Source organism: Ascaphus truei (genome assembly GCF_040206685.1).
Source record: "Ascaphus truei isolate aAscTru1 chromosome 6 unlocalized genomic scaffold, aAscTru1.hap1 SUPER_6_unloc_1, whole genome shotgun sequence".
In the NCBI taxonomy this organism is placed as follows: domain Eukaryota; kingdom Metazoa; phylum Chordata; class Amphibia; order Anura; family Ascaphidae; genus Ascaphus; species Ascaphus truei.
In genome coordinates this window covers 23,157-41,853 of record NW_027453833.1, presented here as the reverse complement: position 1 = coordinate 41,853, position 18,697 = coordinate 23,157, and positions in this window count along the sequence as shown.

Genomic DNA, 18,697 nt, shown 5'->3' with positions numbered 1-18,697 from the left:
AGTGTGAGAGGGATTAACACTAGCACTGCCAGCAAACTGTAACTCAGGGGAGTCTGACTCACATGCAGGGCAGTGTGGGAGGGATTAACACTGGCACTGCCTGCAAACTGTAACACTGTAACTCAGGGGGAGTCTGACTCACATGCAGGGCAGTGTGAGAGGGATTAACACTAGCACTGCCAGCAAACTGTAACACTGTAGCTCAGGGGAGTCTGACTCACATGCAGGACAGTGTGAGAGGGATTAACACTAGCACTGCCAGCAAACTGTAACACTGTAACTCAGGGGAATCTGACTCACATGCAGGGCAGTGTGAGAGGGATTAACACTAGCACTGCCAGCAAACTGTAACACTGTAACTCAGGGGGAGCCTGACTCACATGCAGGGCAAGTGTGAGAGGGATTAACACTAGCACTGCCAGCAAACTGTAACACTGTAACTCAGGGGGAGCCTGACTCACATGCAGGGCAAGTGTGAGAGGGATTAACACTAGCACTGCCAGCAATCTGTAATACAGTAACTCAGGGGGAGTCTGACTCACATGCAGGGCAGCGTGAGAGGGATTAACACTAGCACTGCCAGCAAACTGTAACACTGTAACTCAGGGGGAGCCTGACTCACATGCAGGGCAAGTGTGAGAGGGATTAACACTAGCACTGCCAGCAAACTGTAACACTGTAACTCAGGTGGAGCCTGACTCACATGCAGGGCAAGTGTGAGAGGGATTAACACTAGCACTGCCTGCAAACTGTAACACTAACTCAGGGGAGTCTGACTCACATGCAGGGCGGTGTGAGAGGGATTAACACTAGCACTGCCTGCACACTGTAATACTGTTACTCAGGGGGAGCCTGACTCACATGCAGGGCAGTGTGAGAGGGATTAACACTAGCACTGCCAGCAAACTGTAACACTGTAACTCAGGGGGAGCCTGACTCACATGCAGGGCAAGTGTGAGAGGGATTAACACTAGCACTGCCAGCAAACTGTAACACAGTAACTCAGGGGAGTCTGACTCACATGCAGGGCAGTGTGAGAGGGATTAACACTAGCACTGCCAGCAAACTGTAACACTGTAACTCAGGGGGAGTCTGACTCACATGCAGGGCAGTGTGAGAGGGATTAACACAAGCACTGCCTGCAAACTGTAACACTGTAACTCAGGGGGAGTCTGACTCACATGCAGGGCAGTGTGAGAGGGATTAACACTAGCACTGCCAGCAATCTGTAATACTGTAACTCAGGGGGAGCCTGACTCACATGCAGGGCAGTGTGAGAGGGATTAACTCTAGCACTGCCAGCAAACTGTAACACTGTAACTCAGGGGGAGTCTGACTCACATGCAGGGCAGTGTGAGAGGGATTAACACTAGCACTGCCAGCAATCTGTAACATTGTAACTCATGGGGAGCCTGACTCACATGCAGGGCAGTGTGAGAGGGATTAACACTAGCACTGCCAGCAAACTGTAACACTGTAACTCAGGGGAGTCTGACTCACATGCAGGGCAGTGTGAGAGGGATTAACACTAGCACTGCCAGCAAACTGTAACACTAACTCAGGGGGAGTCTGACTCACATGCAGGGCAGTGTGAGAGGGATTAACACTAGCACTGCCTGCAAACTGTAACACTGTAACTCATGGGGAGCCTGACTCACATGCAGGGCAGTGTGAGAGGGATTAACACTAGCACTGCCAGCAAACTGTAACATTGTAACTGAGGGGGAGTCTGACTCACATGCAGGGCAGTGTGAGAGGGATTAACACTAGCACTGCCAGCAAACTGTAACTCAGGGGAGTCTGACTCACATGCAGGGCAGTGTGGGAGGGATTAACACTAGCACTGCCTGCAAACTGTAACACTGTAACTCAGGGGGAGTCTGACTCACATGCAGGGCAGTGTGAGAGGGATTAACACTAGCACTGCCAGCAAACTGTAACACTGTAACTCAGGGGAGTCTGACTCACATGCAGGACAGTGGAGAGGGATTAACACTAGCACTGCCAGCAAACTGTAACACTGTAACTCAGGGGGAGCCTGACTCACATGCAGGGCAAGTGTGAGAGGGATTAACACTAGCACTGCCAGCAATCTGTAACACAGTAACTCAGGGGGAGTCTGACTCACATGCAGGGCAGTGTGAGAGGGATTAACACTAGCACTGCCAGCAAACTGTAACACTGTAACTCAGGGGGAGCCTGACTCACATGCAGGGCAAGTGTGAGAGGTATTAACACTAGCACTGCCAGCAATCTGTAACACTGTAACTCAGGGGGAGCCTGATTCACATGCGGGGCAGTGTGAGAGGGATAACACTAGCACTGCCAGCAAACTGTAACACTGTAACTCAGGTGGAGCCTGACTCACATGCAGGGCAAGTGTGAGAGGGATTAACACTAGCACTGCCTGCAAACTGTAACACTGTAACTCAGGGGGAGTCTGACTCACATGCAGGGCAGTGTGAGAGGGATTAACACTAGCACTGCCAGCAAACTGTAACACTGTAACTCAGGGGGAACCTGACTCACATGCAGGGCAGTGTGAGAGGGATTAACACTAGCACTGCCAGCAATCTGTAACACTGTAACTCAGGGGGAGCCTGACTCACATGCAGGGCAGTGTGAGAGGGATTAACACTAGCACTGCCAGCAATCTGTAACACTGTAACTCAGGGGGATCCTGACAAACGTGCAGGGCAGTGTGAGAGGGATTAACACTAGCACTGCCAGCAATCTGTAACTCAGGGGAGTCTGACTCACATGCAGGGCAGTGTGGGAGGGATTAACACTAGCACTGCCTGCAAACTGTAACACTGTAACTCAGGGGGAGTCTGACTCACATGCAGGGCAGTGTGAGAGGGATTAACACTAGCACTGCCAGCAAACTGTAACACTGTAACTCAGGGGGAGCCTGACTCACATGCAGGGCAAGTGTGAGAGGGATTAACACTAGCACTGCCAGCAATCTGTAACACTGTAACTCAGGGGGAGTCTGACTCACATGCAGGGCAGTGTGAGAGGGATTAACACTAGCACTGCCAGCAAACTAACACTGTAACTCAGGGGGAGCCTGACTCACATGCGGGGCAAGTGTGAGAGGGATTAACACTAGCACTGCCAGCAATCTGTAACACTGTAACTCAGGGGAGTCTGACTAACATGCGGGGCAGTTTGAGAGGGATAACACTAGCACTGCCTGCAAACTGTAACACTGTACAGTAACTCAGGGGGAGTCTGACTCACATGCAGGGCAGTGTGAGAGGGATTAATACTAGCACTGCCTGCACACTGTAATACTGTAACTCAGGGGGAGCCTGACTCACATGCGGGGCAGTGTGAGAGGGATAACACTAGCACTGCCAGCAAACTGTAACACTGTAACTCAGGGGAATCTGACTCACATACAGGGCAGTGTGAGAGGGATTAACACTAGCACTGCCAGCAAACTGTAACACAGTAACTCAGGGGGAGACTGACTCACATGCAGGGCAGTGTGAGAGGGATAACACTAGCACTGCCTGCAAACTGTAACACTGTAACTCAGTGGAGTCTGACTCACATGCAGGGCAGTGTGAGAGGGATTAACACTAGCACTGCCAGCAATCTGTAACACTGTAACTCAGGGGGAGTCTGACTCACATGCAGGGCAGTGTGGGAGGGATTAACACTAGCACTGCCTGCAATCTGTAACACAGTAACTCAGGGGGAGCCTGACTCACATGCAGGGCAGTGTGGGAAGGATTAACACTAGCACTGCCTGCAAACTGTACCACTGTAACTCAGGGGGAGCCTGACTCACATGCAGGGCAGTGTGAGAGGGATTAACACTAGCACTGCCAGCAAACTGTAACACTGTAACTCAGGGGGAGCCTGACTCACATGCAGGGCAGTGTGAGAGGGATTAACACTAGCACTGCCAGCAATCTGTAACACTGTAACTCAGGGGGAGCCTGACTCACATGCAGGGCAGTGTGAGAGGGATTAACACTAGCACTGCCAGCAAACTGTAACTCAGGGGAGTCTGACTCACATGCAGGGCAGTGTGGGAGGGATTAACACTAGCACTGCCAGCAAACTGTAACACTGTAACTCAGGGGGAGTCTGACTCACATGCAGGGCAGTGTGAGAGGGATTAACACTAGCACTGCCAGCAAACTGTAACACTGTAACTCAGGGGGAGCCTGACTCACATGCAGGGCAAGTGTGAGAGGGATTAACACTAGCACTGCCAGCAAACTGTAACACTGTAACTCAGGGGGAGCCTGACTCACATGCAGGGCAAGTGTGAGAGGGATTAACACTAGCACTGCCAGCAAACTGTGACACTGTAACTCAGGGGGAGCCTGACACACATGCGGGGCAAGTGTGAGAGGGATTAACACTAGCACTGCCAGCAATCTGTAACACTGTAACTCAGGGGAGTCTGACTAACATGCAGGGCAGTTTGAGAGGGATAACACTAGCACTGCCTGCAAACTGTAACACTGTAACTCAGGGGGAGTCTGACTCACATGCAGGGCAGTGTGAGAGGGATTAACACTAGCACTGCCAGCAAACTGTAACACTGTAACTCAGGGGAATCTGACTCACATACAGGGCAATGTGAGAGGGATTAACACTAGCACTGCCAGCAAACTGTAACACAGTAACTCAGGGGGAGTCTGACTCACATGCAGGGCAGTGTGAGAGGGATAACACTAGCACTGCCTGCAAACTGTAACACTGTAACTCAGTGGAGTCTGACTCACATGCAGGGCAGTGTGAGAGGGATTAACACTAGCACTGCCTGCAATCTGTAACACAGTAACTCAGGGGGAGCCTGACTCACATGCAGGGCAGTGTGGGAGGGATTAACACTAGCACTGCCTGCAATCTGTAACACTGTAACTCAGGGGGAGCCTGACTCACATGCAGGGCAGTTTGAGAGGGATTAAAACTAGCACTGCCAGCAATCTGTAACACTGTAACTCAGGGGGAGCCTGACTCACGTGCAGGGCAGTGTGAGAGGGATTAACACTAGCACTGCCAGCAATCTGTTACACTGTGACTCAGGGGGAGTCTGACTCACATGCAGGGCAGTGTGAGAGGGATTAACACTAGCACTGCCAGCAAACTGTAACTCAGGGGAGTCTGACTCACATGCAGGGCAGTGTGGGAGGGATTAACACTAGCACTGCCTGCAAACTGTAACACTGTAACTCAGGGGGAGTCTGACTCACATGCAGGGCAGTGTGAGAGGGATTAACACTAGCACTGCCAGCAAACTGTAACACTGTAGCTCAGGGGAGTCTGACTCACATGCAGGACAGTGTGAGAGGGATTAACACTAGCACTGCCAGCAAACTGTAACACTGTAACTCAGGGGAATCTGACTCACATGCAGGGCAGTGTGAGAGGGATTAACACTAGCACTGCCAGCAAACTGTAACACTGTAACTCAGGGGGAGCCTGACTCACATGCAGGGCAAGTGTGAGAGGGATTAACACTAGCACTGCCAGCAAACTGTAACACTGTAACTCAGGGGGAGCCTGACTCACATGCAGGGCAAGTGTGAGAGGGATTAACACTAGCACTGCCAGCAATCTGTAATACAGTAACTCAGGGGGAGTCTGACTCACATGCAGGGCAGTGTGAGAGGGATTAACACTAGCACTGCCAGCAAACTGTAACACTGTAACTCAGGGGGAGCCTGACTCACATGCAGGGCAAGTGTGAGAGGGATTAACACTAGCACTGCCAGCAATCTGTAACACTGTAACTCAGGGGGAGCCTGATTCACATGCGGGGCAGTGTGAGAGGGATAACACTAGCACTGCCAGCAAACTGTAACACTGTAACTCAGGTGGAGCCTGACTCACATGCAGGGCAAGTGTGAGAGGAATTAACACTAGCACTGCCTGCAAACTGTAACACTAACTCAGGGGAGTCTGACTCACATGCAGGGCGGTGTGAGAGGGATTAACACTAGCACTGCCTGCACACTGTAATACTGTAACTCAGGGGGAGTCTGACTCACATGCAGGGCAGTGTGAGAGGGATTAACACTAGCACTGCCAGCAAACTGTAACACAGTAACTCAGGGGAGTCTGACTCACATGCAGGGCAGTGTGAGAGGGATTAACACTAGCACTGCCAGCAAACTGTAACACTGTAACTCAGGGGGAGTCTGACTCACATGCAGGCCAGTGTGAGAGGGATTAACACAAGCACTGCCTGCAAACTGTAACACTGTAACTCAGGGGGAGTCTGACTCACATGCAGGGCAGTGTGAGAGGGATTAACACTAGCACTGCCAGCAAACTGTAACACTGTAATTCAGGGGAGTCTGACTCACATGCAGGGCAGTGTGAGAGGGATTAACACTAGCACTGCCAGCAAACTGTAACACTAACTCAGGGGGAGTCTGACTCACATGCAGGGCAGTGTGAGAGGGATTAACACTAGCACTGCCTGCAAACTGTAACACTGTAACTCATGGGGAGCCTGACTCACATGCAGGGCAGTGTGAGAGGGATTAACACTAGCACTGCCAGCAAACTGTAACATTGTAACTGAGGGGGAGTCTGACTCACATGCAGGGCAGTGTGAGAGGGATTAACACTAGCACTGCCAGCAAACTGTAACTCAGGGGAGTCTGACTCACATGCAGGGCAGTGTGGGAGGGATTAACACTAGCACTGCCTGCAAACTGTAACACTGTAACTCAGGGGGAGTCTGACTCACATGCAGGGCAGTGTGAGAGGGATTAACACTAGCACTGCCAGCAAACTGTAACACTGTAGCTCAGGGGAGTCTGACTCACATGCAGGACAGTGTGAGAGGGATTAACACTAGCACTGCCAGCAAACTGTAACACTGTAACTCAGGGGAATCTGACTCACATGCAGGGCAGTGTGAGAGGGATTAACACTAGCACTGCCAGCAAACTGTAACACTGTAACTCAGGGGGAGCCTGACTCACATGCAGGGCAAGTGTGAGAGGGATTAACACTAGCACTGCCAGCAATCTGTAACACTGTAACTCAGGGGGAGCCTGATTCACATGCGGGGCAGTGTGAGAGGGATAACACTAGCACTGCCAGCAAACTGTAACACTGTAACTCAGGTGGAGCCTGACTCACATGCAGGGCAAGTGTGAGAGGGATTAACACTAGCACTGCCTGCAAACTGTAACACTAACTCAGGGGAGTCTGACTCACATGCAGGGCGGTGTGAGAGGGATTAACACTAGCACTGCCTGCACACTGTAATACTGTAACTCAGGGGGAGTCTGACTCACATGCAGGGCAGTGTGAGAGGGATTAACACTAGCACTGCCAGCAAACTGTAACACTGTAACTCAGGGGGAGCCTGACTCACATGCAGGGCAGTGTGAGAGGGATTAACACTAGCACTGCCAGCAAACTGTAACACTGTAACTCAGGGGGAGCCTGACTCACATGCAGGGCAAGTGTGAGAGGGATTAACACTAGTACTGCCAGCAAACTGTAACACTGTAACTCAGGGGGAGCCTGACTCACATGCAGGGCAAGTGTGAGAGGGATTAACACTAGCACTGCCAGCAAACTGTAACACAGTAACTCAGGGGAGTCTGACTCACATGCAGGGCAGTGTGAGAGGGATTAACACTAGCACTGCCAGCAAACTGTAACACTGTAACTCAGGGGGAGTCTGACTCACATGCAGGCCAGTGTGAGAGGGATTAACACAAGCACTGCCTGCAAACTGTAACACTGTAACTCAGGGGGAGTCTGACTCACATGCAGGGCAGTGTGAGAGGGATTAACACTAGCACTGCCAGCAAACTGTAACACTGTAATTCAGGGGAGTCTGACTCACATGCAGGGCAGTGTGAGAGGGATTAACACTAGCACTGCCAGCAAACTGTAACACTAACTCAGGGGGAGTCTGACTCACATGCAGGGCAGTGTGAGAGGGATTAACACTAGCACTGCCTGCAAACTGTAACACTGTAACTCATGGGGAGCCTGACTCACATGCAGGGCAGTGTGAGAGGGATTAACACTAGCACTGCCAGCAAACTGTAACATTGTAACTGAGGGGGAGTCTGACTCACATGCAGGGCAGTGTGAGAGGGATTAACACTAGCACTGCCAGCAAACTGTAACTCAGGGGAGTCTGACTCACATGCAGGGCAGTGTGGGAGGGATTAACACTAGCACTGCCTGCAAACTGTAACACTGTAACTCAGGGGGAGTCTGACTCACATGCAGGGCAGTGTGAGAGGGATTAACACTAGCACTGCCAGCAAACTGTAACACTGTAGCTCAGGGGAGTCTGACTCACATGCAGGACAGTGTGAGAGGGATTAACACTAGCACTGCCAGCAAACTGTAACACTGTAACTCAGGGGAATCTGACTCACATGCAGGGCAGTGTGAGAGGGATTAACACTAGCACTGCCAGCAAACTGTAACACTGTAACTCAGGGGGAGCCTGACTCACATGCAGGGCAAGTGTGAGAGGGATTAACACTAGCACTGCCAGCAAACTGTAACACTGTAACTCAGGGGGAGCCTGACTCACATGCAGGGCAAGTGTGAGAGGGATTAACACTAGCACTGCCAGCAATCTGTAATACAGTAACTCAGGGGGAGTCTGACTCACATGCAGGGCAGTGTGAGAGGGATTAACACTAGCACTGCCAGCAAACTGTAACACTGTAACTCAGGGGGAGCCTGACTCACATGCAGGGCAAGTGTGAGAGGGATTAACACTAGCACTGCCAGCAAACTGTAACACTGTAACTCAGGGGGAGTCTGACTCACATGCAGGGCAGTGTGAGAGGGATTAACACTAGCACTGCCAGCAAACTGTAACACTGTAACTCAGGGGGAGCCTGATTCACATGCGGGGCAGTGTGAGAGGGATAACACTAGCACTGCCAGCAAACTGTAACACTGTAACTCAGGTGGAGCCTGACTCACATGCAGGGCAAGTGTGAGAGGGATTAACACTAGCACTGCCTGCAAACTGTAACACTAACTCAGGGGAGTCTGACTCACATGCAGGGCGGTGTGAGAGGGATTAACACTAGCACTGCCTGCACACTGTAATACTGTAACTCAGGGGGAGTCTGACTCACATGCAGGGCAGTGTGAGAGGGATTAACACTAGCACTGCCAGCAAACTGTAACACTGTAACTCAGGGGGAGCCTGACTCACATGCAGGGCAAGTGTGAGAGGAATTAACACTAGCACTCCCTGCAAACTGTAACACTGTAACTCAGGGGGAGTCTGACTCACATGCAGGGCAGTGTGAGAGGGATTAACACTAGCACTGCCAGCAAACTGTAACACTGTAACTCAGGGGGAGCCTGACTCACATGCAGGGCAAGTGTGAGAGGGATTAACACTAGTACTGCCAGCAAACTGTAACACTGTAACTCAGGGGGAGCCTGACTCACATGCAGGGCAAGTGTGAGAGGGATTAACACTAGCACTGCCAGCAAACTGTAACACAGTAACTCAGGGGAGGCTGATTCACATGCAGGGCAGTGTGAGAGGGATTAACACTAGCACTGCCAGCAAACTGTAACACTGTAACTCAGGGGGAGCCTGACTCACATGCAGGGCAAGTGTGAGAGGGATTAACACTAGCACTGCCTGCAAACTGTAACACTGTAACTCAGGGGGAGTCTGACTCACATGCAGGGCAGTGTGAGAGGGATTAACACTAGCACTGCCAGCAAACTGTAACACTGTAATTCAGGGGAGTCTGACTCACATGCAGGGCATTGTGAGAGGGATTAACACTAGCACTGCCAGCAAACTGTAACACTAACTCAGGGGGAGTCTGACTCACATGCAGGGCAGTGTGAGAGGGATTAACACTAGCACTGCCTGCAAACTGTAACACTGTAACTCATGGGGAGCCTGACTCACATGCAGGGCAGTGTGAGAGGGATTAACACTAGCACTGCCAGCAAACTGTAACATTGTAACTGAGGGGGAGTCTGACTCACATGCAGGGCAGTGTGAGAGGGATTAACACTAGCACTGCCAGCAAACTGTAACTCTGGGGAGTCTGACTCACATGCAGGGCAGTGTGGGAGGGATTAACACTAGCACTGCCTGCAAACTGTAACACTGTAACTCAGGGGGAGTCTGACTCACATGCAGGGCAGTGTGAGAGGGATTAACACTAGCACTGCCAGCAAACTGTAACACTGTAACTCAGGGGAATCTGACTCACATGCAGGGCAGTGTGAGAGGGATTAACACTAGCACTGCCAGCAAACTGTAACACTGTAACTCAGGGGGAGCCTGACTCACATGCAGGGCAAGTGTGAGAGGGATTAACACTAGCACTGCCAGCAAACTGTAACACTGTAACTCAGGGGGAGCCTGACTCACATGCAGGGCAAGTGTGAGAGGGATTAACACTAGCACTGCCAGCAATCTGTAACACAGTAACTCAGGGGGAGTCTGACTCACATGCAGGGCAGTGTGAGAGGGATTAACACTAGCACTGCCAGCAAACTGTAACACTGTAACTCAGGGGGAGCCTGACTCACATGCAGGGCAAGTGTGAGAGGGATTAACACTAGCACTGCCAGCAATCTGTAACACTGTAACTCAGGGGGAGCCTGATTCACATGCGGGGCAGTGTGAGAGGGATAACACTAGCACTGCCAGCAAACTGTAACACTGTAACTCAGGGGGAGCCTGACTCACATGCAGGGCAAGTGTGAGAGGGATTAACACTAGCACTGCCTGCAAACTGTAACACTAACTCAGGGGGAGTCTGACTCACATGCAGGGCGGTGTGAGAGGGATTAACACTAGCACTGCCTGCACACTGTAATACTGTAACTCAGGGGGAGTCTGACTCACATGCAGGGCAGTGTGAGAGGGATTAACACTAGCACTGCCAGCAATCTGTAACACTGTAACTCAGGGGGAGCCTGACTCACATGCAGGGCAGTGTGGGAGGGATTAACACTAGCACTCCCTGCAAACTATAACACTGTAACTCAGGGGGAGTCTGACTCACATGCAGGGCAGTGTGAGAGGGATTAACACTAGCACTGCCAGCAAACTGTAACACTGTAACTCAGGGGGAGCCTGACTCACATGCAGGGCAAGTGTGAGAGGGATTAACACTAGTACTGCCAGCAAACTGTAACACTGTAACTCAGGGGGAGCCTGATTTACATGCAGGGCAAGTGTGAGAGGGATTAACACTAGCACTGCCAGCAAACTGTAACACAGTAACTCAGGGGAGTCTGACTCACATGCAGGGCAGTGTGAGAGGGATTAACACTAGCACTGCCAGCAAACTGTAACACAGTAACTCAGGGGGAGTCTGACTCACATGCAGGGCAGTGTGAGAGGGATTAACACTAGCACTGCCAGCAATCTGTAATACTGTAACTCAGGGGGAGTCTGACTCACATGCAGGGCAGTGTGAGAGGGATTAACACTAGCACTGCCAGCAAACTGTAACACTGTAACTCAGGGGGAGCCTGACTCACATGCAGGGCAAGTGTGAGAGGGATTAACACTAGTACTGCCAGCAAACTGTAACACTGTAACTCAGGGGGAGCCTGACTCACATGCAGGGCAAGTGTGAGAGGGATTAACACTAGCACTGCCAGCAAACTGTAACACAGTAACTCAGGGGAGTCTGACTCACATGCAGGGCAGTGTGAGAGGGATTAACACTAGCACTGCCAGCAAACTGTAACACTGTAACTCAGGGGGAGTCTGACTCACATGCAGGCCAGTGTGAGAGGGATTAACACAAGCACTGCCTGCAAACTGTAACACTGTAACTCAGGGGGAGTCTGACTCACATGCAGGGCAGTGTGAGAGGGATTAACACTAGCACTGCCAGCAAACTGTAACACTGTAATTCAGGGGAGTCTGACTCACATGCAGGGCAGTGTGAGAGGGATTAACACTAGCACTGCCAGCAAACTGTAACACTAACTCAGGGGGAGTCTGACTCACATGCAGGGCAGTGTGAGAGGGATTAACACTAGCACTGCCTGCAAACTGTAACACTGTAACTCATGGGGAGCCTGACTCACATGCAGGGCAGTGTGAGAGGGATTAACACTAGCACTGCCAGCAAACTGTAACATTGTAACTGAGGGGGAGTCTGACTCACATGCAGGGCAGTGTGAGAGGGATTAACACTAGCACTGCCAGCAAACTGTAACTCAGGGGAGTCTGACTCACATGCAGGGCAGTGTGGGAGGGATTAACACTAGCACTGCCTGCAAACTGTAACACTGTAACTCAGGGGGAGTCTGACTCACATGCAGGGCAGTGTGAGAGGGATTAACACTAGCACTGCCAGCAAACTGTAACACTGTAGCTCAGGGGAGTCTGACTCACATGCAGGACAGTGTGAGAGGGATTAACACTAGCACTGCCAGCAAACTGTAACACTGTAACTCAGGGGAATCTGACTCACATGCAGGGCAGTGTGAGAGGGATTAACACTAGCACTGCCAGCAAACTGTAACACTGTAACTCAGGGGGAGCCTGACTCACATGCAGGGCAAGTGTGAGAGGGATTAACACTAGCACTGCCAGCAAACTGTAACACTGTAACTCAGGGGGAGCCTGACTCACATGCAGGGCAAGTGTGAGAGGGATTAACACTAGCACTGCCAGCAATCTGTAATACAGTAACTCAGGGGGAGTCTGACTCACATGCAGGGCAGTGTGAGAGGGATTAACACTAGCACTGCCAGCAAACTGTAACACTGTAACTCAGGGGGAGCCTGACTCACATGCAGGGCAAGTGTGAGAGGGATTAACACTAGCACTGCCAGCAAACTGTAACACTGTAACTCAGGGGGAGTCTGACTCACATGCAGGGCAGTGTGAGAGGGATTAACACTAGCACTGCCAGCAAACTGTAACACTGTAACTCAGGGGGAGCCTGATTCACATGCGGGGCAGTGTGAGAGGGATAACACTAGCACTGCCAGCAAACTGTAACACTGTAACTCAGGTGGAGCCTGACTCACATGCAGGGCAAGTGTGAGAGGGATTAACACTAGCACTGCCTGCAAACTGTAACACTAACTCAGGGGAGTCTGACTCACATGCAGGGCGGTGTGAGAGGGATTAACACTAGCACTGCCTGCACACTGTAATACTGTAACTCAGGGGGAGTCTGACTCACATGCAGGGCAGTGTGAGAGGGATTAACACTAGCACTGCCAGCAAACTGTAACACTGTAACTCAGGGGGAGCCTGACTCACATGCAGGGCAAGTGTGAGAGGAATTAACACTAGCACTCCCTGCAAACTGTAACACTGTAACTCAGGGGGAGTCTGACTCACATGCAGGGCAGTGTGAGAGGGATTAACACTAGCACTGCCAGCAAACTGTAACACTGTAACTCAGGGGGAGCCTGACTCACATGCAGGGCAAGTGTGAGAGGGATTAACACTAGTACTGCCAGCAAACTGTAACACTGTAACTCAGGGGGAGCCTGACTCACATGCAGGGCAAGTGTGAGAGGGATTAACACTAGCACTGCCAGCAAACTGTAACACAGTAACTCAGGGGAGGCTGATTCACATGCAGGGCAGTGTGAGAGGGATTAACACTAGCACTGCCAGCAAACTGTAACACTGTAACTCAGGGGGAGCCTGACTCACATGCAGGGCAAGTGTGAGAGGGATTAACACTAGCACTGCCTGCAAACTGTAACACTGTAACTCAGGGGGAGTCTGACTCACATGCAGGGCAGTGTGAGAGGGATTAACACTAGCACTGCCAGCAAACTGTAACACTGTAATTCAGGGGAGTCTGACTCACATGCAGGGCAGTGTGAGAGGGATTAACACTAGCACTGCCAGCAAACTGTAACACTAACTCAGGGGGAGTCTGACTCACATGCAGGGCAGTGTGAGAGGGATTAACACTAGCACTGCCTGCAAACTGTAACACTGTAACTCATGGGGAGCCTGACTCACATGCAGGGCAGTGTGAGAGGGATTAACACTAGCACTGCCAGCAAACTGTAACATTGTAACTGAGGGGGAGTCTGACTCACATGCAGGGCAGTGTGAGAGGGATTAACACTAGCACTGCCAGCAAACTGTAACTCTGGGGAGTCTGACTCACATGCAGGGCAGTGTGGGAGGGATTAACACTAGCACTGCCTGCAAACTGTAACACTGTAACTCAGGGGGAGTCTGACTCACATGCAGGGCAGTGTGAGAGGGATTAACACTAGCACTGCCAGCAAACTGTAACACTGTAACTCAGGGGAATCTGACTCACATGCAGGGCAGTGTGAGAGGGATTAACACTAGCACTGCCAGCAAACTGTAACACTGTAACTCAGGGGGAGCCTGACTCACATGCAGGGCAAGTGTGAGAGGGATTAACACTAGCACTGCCAGCAAACTGTAACACTGTAACTCAGGGGGAGCCTGACTCACATGCAGGGCAAGTGTGAGAGGGATTAACACTAGCACTGCCAGCAATCTGTAACACAGTAACTCAGGGGGAGTCTGACTCACATGCAGGGCAGTGTGAGAGGGATTAACACTAGCACTGCCAGCAAACTGTAACACTGTAACTCAGGGGGAGCCTGACTCACATGCAGGGCAAGTGTGAGAGGGATTAACACTAGCACTGCCAGCAATCTGTAACACTGTAACTCAGGGGGAGCCTGACTCACATGCAGGGCAAGTGTGAGAGGGATTAACACTAGCACTGCCTGCAAACTGTAACACTAACTCAGGGGAGTCTGACTCACATGCAGGGCGGTGTGAGAGGGATTAACACTAGCACTGCCTGCACACTGTAATACTGTAACTCAGGGGGAGTCTGACTCACATGCAGGGCAGTGTGAGAGGGATTAACACTAGCACTGCCAGCAATCTGTAACACTGTAACTCAGGGGGAGCCTGACTCACATGCAGGGCAGTGTGGGAGGGATTAACACTAGCACTCCCTGCAAACTATAACACTGTAACTCAGGGGGAGTCTGACTCACATGCAGGGCAGTGTGAGAGGGATTAACACTAGCACTGCCAGCAAACTGTAACACTGTAACTCAGGGGGAGCCTGACTCACATGCAGGGCAAGTGTGAGAGGGATTAACACTAGTACTGCCAGCAAACTGTAACACTGTAACTCAGGGGGAGCCTGATTTACATGCAGGGCAAGTGTGAGAGGGATTAACACTAGCACTGCCAGCAAACTGTAACACAGTAACTCAGGGGAGTCTGACTCACATGCAGGGCAGTGTGTGAGGGATTAACACTAGCACTGCCAGCAAACTGTAACACAGTAACTCAGGGGGAGTCTGACTCACATGCAGGGCAGTGTGAGAGGGATTAACACTAGCACTGCCAGCAATCTGTAATACTGTAACTCAGGGGGAGCCTGACTCACATGCAGGGCAGTGTGAGAGGGATTAACTCTAGCACTGCCAGCAAACTGTAACACTGTAACTCAGGGGGAGTCTGACTCACATGCAGGGCAGTGTGAGAGGGATTAACACTAGCACTGCCAGCAATCTGTAACATTGTAACTCATGGGGAGCCTGACTCACATGCAGGGCAGTGTGAGAGGGATTAACACTAGCACTGCCAGCAAACTGTAACACTGTAACTCAGGGGAGTCTGACTCACATGCAGGGCAGTGTGAGAGGGATTAACACTAGCACTGCCAGCAAACTGTAACACTAACTCAGGGGGAGTCTGACTCACATGCAGGGCAGTGTGAGAGGGATTAACACTAGCACTGCCTGCAAACTGTAACACTGTAACTCATGGGGAGCCTGACTCACATGCAGGGCAGTGTGAGAGGGATTAACACTAGCACTGCCAGCAAAATGTAACATTGTAACTGAGGGGGAGTCTGACTCACATGCAGGGCAGTGTGAGGGATTAACACTAGCACTGCCAGCAAACTGTAACACTGTAACTCAGGGGGAGCCTGACTCACATGAAGGGCAGTGTGAGAGGGATTAACACTAGCACTGCCTGCAATCTGTAACATTGTAACTCATGGGAAGCCTGACTCACATGCAGGGCAGTGTGAGAGGGATTAACACTAGCACTGCCAGCAAACTGTAACACTAACTCAGGGGGAGCCTGACTCACATGCAGGGCGGTGTGAGAGGGATTAACACTAGCACTGCCTGCAAACTGTAACACTGTAACTCAGGGGGAGCCTGACTCACATGCAGGGCAGTGTGAGAGGGATTAACACTAGCACTGCCTGCAAACTGTAACACTGTAACTCAGGGGGAGACTGACTCACATGCAGGGCAGTGTGAGAGGGATAACACTAGCACTGCCTGCAAACTGTAACACTGTAACTCAGGGGGAGTCTGACTCACATGCAGGGCAGTGTGAGAGGGATTAACACTAGCACTGCCTGCAAACTGTAACACTGTAACTCAGGGGGAGTCTGACTCACATGCAGGGCAGTGTGAGAGGGATTAACACTAGCACTGCCTGCAAACTGTAACACTGTAACTCAGGGGGAGACTGACTCACATGCAGGGCAGTGTGAGAGGGATAACACTAGCACTGCCTGCAAACTGTAACACTGTAACTCAGGGGGAGTCTGACTCACATGCAGGGCAGTGTGAGAGGGATTAACACTAGCACTGCCTGCAAACTGTAACACTGTAACTCAGGGGGAGCCTGACTCACATGTAAGGCGGTGTGAGAGGGATTAACACCAGCATTGCCAGCAATCTGTAACACTGTAACTCATGGGGAGCCTGACTCACATGCAGGGCGGTGTGAGAGGGATTAACACTAGCACTGCCTGCAAACTGTAACACTGTAACTCAGGGGGAGTCTGACTCACATGCAGGGCAGTGTGAGAGGGATTAACACTAGCACTGCCTGCAAACTGTAACACTGTAACTCAGGGGGAGTCTGGCTCACATGCAGGGCAGTGTGGGAGGGATTAACACTAGCATTGCCAGCAATCTGTAACACTGTAACTCAGGGGGAGTCTGACTCACATGCAGGGCAGTGTGAGAGGGATTATCACTAGCACTGCCTGCAAATTGTAACACTGTAACTCAGGGGGAGCCTGACTAACATGCAGGGCAGTGTGAGAGGGATTAACACTAGCACTGCCAGCAAACTGTAACACTGTAACTCAGGGGGAGTCTGACTCACATGCAGGGCAGTGTGAGAGGGATTAACACTAGCACTGCCAGCAATCTGTAACTCAGGGGGAGTCTGACTCACATGTAAGGCAGTGTGAGAGGGATTATCACTAGCACTGCCTGCAAATTGTAACACTGTAACTCAGGGGGAGCCTGACTCACATGCAGGGCAGTGTGAGAGGGATTAACACTAGCACTGCCAGCAATCTGTAACACTGTAACTCAGGGGGAGTCTAACTCACATGCAGGGCAGTGTGAGAGGGATTAACACTCGCACTGCCAGCAAACTGTAACACTGTAACTCAGGGGAGTCTGACTCACATGCAGGGCAGTGTGAGGGGGATTAACACTAGCACTGCCAGCAAACTGTAACACTGTAACTCAGGGGGAGTCTGACTCACATGCAGGGCAGTGTGAGGGGGATTAACACTAGCACTGCCAGCAAACTGTAACACTGTAACTCAGGGGGAGTCTGACTCACATGCAGGGCAGTGTGAGGGGGATTAACACTAGCACTGCCTGCAATCTGTAACACAGTAACTCAGGGGGAGCCTGACTCACATGCACGGCAGTGTGAGAGGGATTAACACTAGCACTGCCTGCAAACTGTAACACTGTAACTCAGGGGGAGTCTGACTCACATGCAGGGCAGTGTGAAAGGGATTAACACTAACACTGCCTGCAAACTGTAACACTGTAACTCAGGGGGAGCCTGACTCACATGCAGGGCAGTGTGGGAGGAATTAACACTAGCACTGCCAGCAATCTGTAACACTGTAACTCAGGGGAGTCTGACTAACATGCAGGGCAGTGTGAGAGGGATTAACACTAGCACTGCCTGCAAACTGTAACACTGTAACTCAGGGGGAGTCTGACTCACATGCAGGGCAGTGTGAGAGGGATTAACACTAGCACTGCCAGCAAACTGTAACACTAACTCAGGGGAGTCCGACTCACATGCAGGGCAGTGTGAGAGGGATTAACACTAGCACTGCCTGCAATCTGTAACCCTGTAACTCAGGGGGAGCCTGACTCACATGCAGGGCAGTGTGGGAGGGATTAACACTAGCACTGCCTGCAATCTGTAACACAGTAACTCAGGGGGAGTCTGACTCACATGCAGGGAAGTGTGAGAGGGATTAACACTAGCACTGCCAGCAAACTGTAACACTGTAACTCAGGGGGAGTCTGACTCACATGCAGGGCAGTGTGAGAGGGATTAACACTAGCACTGCCAGCAAACTGTAACATTGTAACTGAGGGGGAGTCTGACTCACATGCAGGGCAGTGTGAGGGATTAACACTAGCACTGCCAGCAAACTGTAACACTGTAACTCAGGGGGAGTCTGACTCACATGCAGGGCAGTGTGAGAGGGATTAACACTAGCACTGCCTGCAAACTGTAACACTAACTCAGGGGGAGTCTGACTCACATGCAGGGCGGTGTGAGAGGGATTAACACTAGCACTGGCAGCAATCTGTAACACTAACTCAGGGGGAGCCTGACTCACATGCAGGGCAGTGTGAGAGGGATTAACACTAGCACTGCCAGAAAAGT